Source organism: Rhinoraja longicauda, unplaced genomic scaffold (genome assembly GCF_053455715.1).
Source record: "Rhinoraja longicauda isolate Sanriku21f unplaced genomic scaffold, sRhiLon1.1 Scf000045, whole genome shotgun sequence".
NCBI lineage: Eukaryota > Metazoa > Chordata > Chondrichthyes > Rajiformes > Arhynchobatidae > Rhinoraja > Rhinoraja longicauda.
The window spans coordinates 316400-325492 of NW_027601263.1; positions in this window are offsets into that span (position 1 = coordinate 316400).

Consider the following 9093-nt stretch of genomic DNA (forward strand, 5'->3'; position numbering starts at 1 on the left):
GCATTTGTTGCATTTAACATTTGAGAGGTTTTGCAAAATTATTGCAATTAATTTAATGCATATAACATCCACTGGGGGTCGCTAGATGACTTTAATGCAAGGCCATCACTGCATTTAACATTGCAGTAGCCTGCAAAGTTATCCTAATACGATGCATTAGTCACGTTTAACATTTGAGAGGTTTTGCAGGATTATTATTGCATTTCACATCGCAGGGTGTTGCAATATTTCTTTAATGCAAGGCGATCACTGTATTTAACATTGCAGCAGCCAGAAAAGTCATCCTAATGCGATGCATTTGTTGCATTTAACATTTGAGAGGTTTTGCAAAATTATTGCAATTAATTTAATGCATATAACATCCATGGGGGGTCGCTAGATGACTTTAATGCAAGGCCATCACTGCATTTAACATTGCAGTAGCCTGCAAAGTTATCCTAATACGATGCATTGGTCACGTTTAACATTTGAGAGGTTTTGCAGGATTATTATTGCATTTCACTTCGCAGGGTGTTGCAATATTTCTTTAATGCAAGGCGATCACTGCATTTAACATTGCAGCAGCCAGAAAAGTCATCCTAATGCGATGCATTTGTTGCATTTAACATTTGAGAGGTTTTGCAAAATTATTGCAATTAATTTAATGCATATAACATCCATGGGGGGGTCGCTAGATGACTTTAATGCAAGGCAATCGCTGCATTTAACATTGCAGTAGCCTGCAAAGTTATCCTAATATGATGGGTGTTGAATGAATGGAGCAAACTGCCAGAGGTGGTATTTGAGGCAGGGACTATCCCAACATTCATGAAACAGTTAGACAGGTGCATAAATAGGACAGGTTTGGTGGGAAATGGACCAAATGCAGACAGGTGGGACTAGTGTAGATGTGGCATTTTGGCTGGAGTGGGCAAGTTGGGCCGAAGGGCCTGTTTCCACACCATATCACTCTATGACTCTATGGGTACAGGTTTGAACTACCTCCTGTGGCAGCTCGTTCCACACACCCACCATGCTTTATGTGAAAAATTACCCCTCAGATTCCACAGATTCACAATTCATCTCAACTGGGGAGGTCGACGACAGTTCAGTTTTTCCTCATCTCAGTAATAATTGAGCTACCCCTTATTCGTAAACTGTGATCCCTGTTCTGGACTCCCACAGCATCGGGAACATTTTTCCTCTATCTAGCCTGTCCAATCCCTTAAGAATTGTATATGTGTAAGAAGGAACTGCAGATGCTGGTTTAAACAGAACATAGACACAAATAGCTGGAGTAACTCAGCGGGACAGGCAGCATCTCTTGGGAGAAGGAATGGGTGGAGACCCTTCTTCAGAATTCTATATGTTTCGTCAAGATCACCTCTCATCCTAAATTCCAGTTAATTCAAGAGAGCTCTCACACACACTCAGTCTGTATTTCTGTGCCTATTTATTAATTAATACGAGAGCGTTTCTCCCTTCCTGCTGTATATATTTGGCACACATAGAAACTGAAAGAAACACTTCAATGATCTGAGACATATTAAAATGACCAACGTATATGATAGGCACTTATATCGTGTTGTTTAAACTGCAGGTTTGAGAAAATTCGACACCTGTTGGCGTGTAATTCCTCGGATTTCTAGGCTAGAGTTTAGTTTGAGGAGAGTGAAGCACCTGTTGGACACTTGTGAGGGAGATGAACAATGTGCCGCCGTTGTTGGTGACACCACCACCCAATACAGTATCGCCACTGTTGTGCAGTCAGTGATGTGTCTGCTATGTGGCTACAACTGGGGAGGCCTATGACAGAGCACATTAGTGATTACAGAACCGCTGATTCCAGTCATGGGAACTGCAGGGAAACAGGCCCTTCGGCCCGACTCGTCCATTCGGACCGAGATGCATATCTACGGTAATCTCATTCACCTGTATTTGTCCCATATCCCTCCATTCCTATCCGAAACAACGACTGTCTAAATGCTGTTTATTTGCTGTGATGGTATCTATCCCCACCGCCTCAAATGAAAAGATTGTTGCATATTTGAAGTCAGAATTCCCTTAAACCTCTCCCCTTTCGAATAAACGTAAGTTCTCTGGGTTTAGAATCTCACAGCCTGGGAAATAACTGACCATCTACTCAACCCTGCTATAGTTGACATAATTTTACAAGCCTCAGTAAGGTCATCCCTCTGCATTCTTGCTCCAATGAGATAAATCCCACCCGATCAAATCTGTCCTCAAACTAACGCTGTCCATTCCAAATAACATCCTGATGAATCTGTTCCGCACTGCCTCTGGCAACGGGACATCATTTGTATAATATGGTGACCAGAACTACACAAAAGGGCCTCGCAGATATTTGAAGTACGACGTAGGAGAGCGCTGCACTTGGAGGAGCAGTTAAGTCTTGGTTACTCTTTGTTTGGATGTTCATCTGTCGTGCAAGTGTGTTCACAATCAGACGCACATGGGAAGTGAAACCACCAGTGAGTTCTGAAGTGTCGGTACCGATGAACTGCAACCGAGGCCTATATCTCTTGATGCAGGAGGATGAGGGATGATCTTCTACAGATCAACAAAATAATGAGAGGAATAGATCTGGCAGACGCACAGAGAAGGGGATGCAGGAACCATGGGGAGCAGGTTTAAGATGAGGGGGGAAATTTAATCTGAACCTGAGGGGTATTTTTCACACAAAGGGTGGTGGGTGTGTGGAACGAGGTGCCAGAGGAGGTAGTTCAGCCCTGTACTCATAGTCATAGAGTGATATGGTGTTGAATCAGGCCCTTCAGCCCAACTTGCCCACACCAGCCATCAGGCCCCATCTACATTAGTTCCACCTGTCTGCATTTGGTCCATATCCCACCAAACCTGTCCTATTCATGTACCCAACCTGTCTAACTATTTCATAAATGTTGGCATAGTCCCTGCCTCAAATTCCTCATCTGGCAGTTTGTTCCATACATCCACCACCCATTGTGTGAAAAAGTTACCCCTCAGATTCCTATTCAATGATTTTCCCTTCAACTTAAACGTATGTCCTCTGGACCTCGATTCGCCTATTCAGGGCAGGAGAATCCGAGCATCCACTATATCTATTCCTTTCATGATCTAAAACATGTCTATAAGATCACCCCTCGTCCTCCTGCGCTCCAAGGAGAACAATCCCACCCAATTGATTCTGTCTTCAAACTAACGCTGTCCATTCCAGATAACATCCTGGTGAATCTGTTCCGCACTGTCTCTGGCAACAGGACATCATATCTGTAATATGGTGACCAGAACTACATAAAAGGGCCTCGCAGATATTTTAAGTACAACTGAGGAAAGCGCTGGAACTTGGAGGAACAGTAAAGTCTTGATTTTTCTGTTTATGGGTATTCATTTGTAGCGCAAATGCGTTCAGAATCATAAGCAGATGGGACGTGAAACCATCAGTGAGTTCAGAGGTGTCCGTACCAATCAGCACGAGGCAAATGTTGTCAATGTTGTCACTGGTGCAAATATATCTGAGCAGCGTGCGATGGAACTGGGTAGCTGGTTGTTACAGTATGTGAGATGTCCTTGGAATGGATGATACAAAGAACATACCTGTGTGTTACGTTAATGTGGTCAGTGATGGGTGTGGATAAGCAGTGACATTATCTGTGTGGTCAGTGATGGGTCTGGATAAGCAGTGACATTATCAGTGTGGTCAGTGATGGGTCTGGATAAGCAGTGACATTATCAGTGTGGTCAGTGATGGGTCTGGATAAGCAGTGACACTATCAGTAATTAATCTCATCTCTAATGAGCTCTCACTGCATCTTGCTGTTCTATCCACGTTGGCCGGTGCAGACGTTTTTATTTGTTATTTTCATTTTAATAGGCAGTGGTTAAAATGAATAAATATCTTTCTCCTGCATACATGTGAGTAACACATAATGCGTCTCCCCAACACTCCTCACTCTCTCTGCCTCTCTCCCTCCCCCTCCGTCCATTCTCTTTCTCCCATACCGATCCCCCGTCTCTCTCCCCAATTTTCTGACCGTCTGACTTCCCATCTCCTCCCCTCTCTCCACACTCCTCCCCACTCTCTCCCGACACTCCCCTCTGTCCTGCCACCTCCAATCTCTCTCCCCACACACCTCCCCATCTCTCTCCACACCCCCTCTCTCCCCACTCTCCTCTCGTTCTCCACCCCACACTCTGTCTTTCTCCCCACACACTCACCACTCCTCTCATTCTGTGTCCCCACACTCCTCCCCCTCTGTCTCCCCCATTCCCCCTCTCTCTCCCCACATTCCCCCTCATTCCCCACACACCTCCACCTCTATCTCCTCACCTCTCTCCCCGTTCGTCCATTCTCTGCCCCATCTCTCTCTCCCCACATACCTCCCCTCTCTCGCCTCACTCCTTCCTCTATCCCTCCCCTCCCATTTCTCTGCCACATTCCTCCACTCACTCCCCACTCCTCCACTCTCTCCCATCACTCCTCTTGTACCTCTTTCCCCTGTACCCCTCGCTCTCGCTACATTCCTCCCCTACCCTCGTTTCACTCTCCCCACTCCTCCCCTCCATCCTCACATTCCTCTAACTCGCTCTCCACACTATCCTTCCTCCCTCTCTTTCACACTCCTCCCACACTGTCTCCCCACTCCTCCCCCTCTCCCCACACTCCTCCCGTTCTCTTGCTACATTTTCCTATATCCCCCACCCACCTCCTCTCCCTCTCCCACACTCCCCCCTGCATCCTTTCTCTCTCCACACAATCCCTCCTCCCGTTCCTCACACTCCTCTCCCTCCGTATCCCCACTCCTCCCCTCCCTCTCCCCACAGTCCTCCCCTCTCAATTCCCACATTCCTCCTTTCTCTCCACAATCCCCCTCCTCCCCAACACTCCTCCCTCTCTCTCACCCCACACACCTTCCTCTCTCCCACACCCACCTCCTCTCCCTCTTCCCCACTCCACCCCCTCCATCCCCACATTCCTCCCACTCTCTCTCCACACAAACCTTCCTCCCTCTCTCTCACACTCCTCCCTCCCCTGTCCCCTAAAACCACCTTTCTCCCCACACTCCTCCCCATCATTCTCCCCACACTCCCCGTCTCTCTCCACACTCCTCGCTCGCTCACCACGGTCATCCTGCCTCCTCTCTCTCCCCACTACCTCTCTCTCCCCACACTATTAAATTCCTCTCCCCACACTCCCTTTCTTCCCACCCTCCATCCCCACAATCCTCCTCCTTTCTCTCCACTCCTCCCGTTTCTCTCCCCACACAGCTCCCTTTCTCCCCACACTCATCTCCTCTTCCTCCCCACACTCTTCACTCTCTTTCTCTCTGGATAAGTAGTGACATTATCAGTGTGGTCAGCGATGGGTCTGGACAAGCAGTGACATTATCAGTGTGGTCAGTGATGGGTCTGGATAAGCAGTGACATTATCAGTGTGGTCAGTGATGGGTCTGGATAAGCAGTGACATTATCAGTGTGGTCAGTGATGGGTCTGGATAAGCAGTAACATTATCAGTGTGGTCAGTGATGGGTTTGGATAAGCAGTGGCATTATCAGTGTTGTCAGTGAATGGTCTGGATAAGCAGTGACATTATCAGTGTGGTCAGTGATGGGTCTGGATAACCAGTGACATGATCTCATTAAATCTGACCCCGATGTTTTACATTTGATATGATGTAAAATAAAGCATCCTTTCTTTTTTTTCTCTTCAGTTTTTATTGATTTTTCACAGAGATATATACAAAACAGTACAACATCATGAACATAAATAAAATAAAATAAGAAAAACAACAAAAATAAATGAATAAATAAACAAAGGAGATAAATAAATAAATACATTTGAATAAGACAGTGTGGTACACTTACCAAATAAAATATGAAAAAGTAACAATGTTGGTTATCTAGAAATATTTCAATATTCGCACAAACATAACATCTAGTTCCATATAACACAATCTTCCAATATCTAGCTCGGCATTTATCTAGTTGGTGTCATGACTCAAATAAACGATCAATTTTTCCCAGATCCTCTCAAAGAATCCCTTCTTTTTAATTCAAATGTTCGACTCTAAAGGGTTAACTCAAGTTCAATATCCATAATTAATCTAAACTTTAATGAGCACGAACTCTATCTTGCTGCTCTATCCACGCTGGTAAACACGGCAGCTGAAGATGCATTAACTTGTTATTTTCATCTTAATTAACACAGGTTAGAAATGCTAATTAACTCTCTCCGGCATACACTTGAAAGAATACCACAAAATGCAGAAAATTAAAATGCAGCTTCAGATTTGAGAAAGGGTGAGTTGGGTAAATGTTCTGTGCGTTTCGCCCAATGGGAAATATTAGTTCCAGCCGGTGAACACGAGCTGTGGCTCTGTTCAATCTGCAGTTTATTTTGTAGTGAACTACTTTAGGCCAGTTGACAGGTAGAAGTCAATTCAAACCCACAGACCAGACAGTAAGGTCGGTCTGAGAGTAAATGACCAACTCATCTGTCTGGGCTGTCCACACAGCGGCACAGAGAAAGATGCCACACACGCAGACTTCATTTATGTGCTTATTTATCATGCAATTCAAGAGAGCATATCTCCCATCATGCAGTGTAAACCTGGCACATGTAGAAACTGAAATAAACACTTCAATGATCAGGGACTGTTATCAAAAATGACCAATATATATGACAGGCAAATCCCATGATTTCAAGGTTAGAGTTCTGTGGTAACAGAATATCCAAGGGCCATTTAAAAGCAGTATATTTGTTAGTGCTGTACCTGGCGCAACGTTTGGCCAAAGGCTGCCGTGTTTCATGGGGTGGGGTGGTGCATTTTAGTTCATCTGAAGTATTCCCATTTACCGGCATATGAATCATCTCCCTCTAAACCATTCCCTTCATGTACCTGTCCAAATGACTTTGTGTTGATATTACTATGTTACCTATGATACCCTGCCCCTCCATGAGATCACTCCACTGCCTGCTGCGCTTCATGAAATAAAGTCCTCGCAGCCCAGCCTTTCCCTGTATCTCCGACCCTTGTTTTCTGGCAACGTGTTGTAAAATATTTTGAGGACTCTTTACAAATTAGTGGCATATTTCCTAAACATGCTGACGAAAAATTATACACGTTACTCCAAGTGCGTCCTCACCAACGTCTTGTCGAACTGAATATAATTTTCCAACTTCTAAATTTTATTCACTGATTGATGAAGACAGTGCTTCAAAAAACCTTCTCCACCACCCCACCTCCCTGTTTCGTCCCTTTTCTTTGAACTATGTAACATAGAAACTTGGAAACATAGAAAATAGGTGCAGGGGGAGGCCATTAGACCCTTCGAGCGAGCACCGCCATTCATGGTGATCATGGCTGATCATCCACAATCAGTAACCTGTGCCTGCCTTCTCCCCATATCGCTTGATTCCACCATCCCCTAGAGTTCTGTCTAACTCTCTTTCAAATTCATCCAGTGAATTGGCCTCCATTGCCTTTTGTGGCAGAAAATTCCATAAATTCACAAGTCTCTGGGTGAAAAAGTTTCTTCTCACCTCAGTTTTAAATGGCCTCCCCTTTATTCTTAGACTTTGGCTCCTGGTACTAGACTCCCCCAACTTTGGAAATATTTTTCATACATCTAGCTTGTCCAGTACTTTTATAATTTTATACGTCTCTATAAGATCCCCTCTCATCCTTCTAAACTCCAGTAAATACAAGCCCAGTCTTTCCAATCTTTCCTAATATGACAGTCCCGCCATCCCAGGGATTAACCTCGTGAACATATGGCGCATTGCCTCAACGTCCTTCCTCAAATTATGAGACCAAAAAATACAACTGCAAAAGATCCTCTTTGCACCTTTATTCAAATCCTCTCGTAATGAAGGTCAACATGCCATTATCTTTCTTCCATGCCTGCTGTACCTGCACGCTTACTTTCAGTGACTGGTGTACAAGGACACCCAGGTCGTGTTGTACTTCCCCGTTACCTCATCTGACACCATTGAAATAGTAATCTGTCTCTTTGTTTATGCTGCCAAAGTGGATAACCTCACATTTATCTACATTATATTGCATCTGCCATGCATCTGCCCACTCACTCAACCTGGCGTAGTCACCCTGCAACCTCTTAACATCCTCTTTGCAGTTCACACTGTCACCCAGCATTGTGTCATCTGCAGACTTGCTGGAGTTACTTCTAATGTATGGATCCCTTTGCTCTACAACACTCCCTAGCTAACTACCATTCACGGTAACGATCATGCCCTGATTTTACTTCAAAAATTAAAATCTCACACTTATCTGGACGAAACACCGTTTGCTATTTCTCAGCCCATTTTCCAATTTGAAAAGTTCCTGCTTTAATTCTTGCTAAACATTTTCAGTCTGTGATACCATCTACTTTAGTGTCAACTGCAAACTTAAAAATTAGTCTTTGTACAATTTCATGCAACTCATTGATATGGATGACAAACAACATTGAGCCCAGCACAGATCTAATCTGTCTTCTAACTATTCATTCCAGATAACATCCTGGTGAACCTGTTCCGCACTGCCTCTGGCAATAGGACATAATTTCCATGATATGGTGACCATAACTACACAAAAGGGCCTCGCAGATATTTGAAGCACAACTGAGGAGGCCGCTGCACGTGGAGGAGCAGTTAAGTCTTGATTTTTCTATAATTTCATGTTCAGCTGCAGTGCAGGTTTGTTCAGAATCAGACGCAGATTGGAAATGAAACCATCTGTGAATTCAGGGGTGTCAGTCCCGATGAGCTGGAACCGAGACAAAAAGATGCATTAACTGTAGAGCAGAGGGATCTAGCACGACAGGTACACAGTGCGTTAAATGTAGCGTCATAGGTAAATAGTTTGGTCGAAAAGGCTTTAGGCACATTGGCCTTCATCAGCGGGAGCTTTGAGTTTTGAAGTTGGGAGGTCATGTTGCAATTGTTTAAGACGTTGGTGAGTCCATATTTAGATTATTGTGTTCAGTGTTGGGCACCGTAGTATCGGGAAAATGGTGTAAATCTGCAAAGGGCGTAGAGCAGATTTACGAGGATGTTGCCAGGACTGGAGGGCCTGGTCTACAGCCACAGATTCAGCAGGCTAGTAATTTATT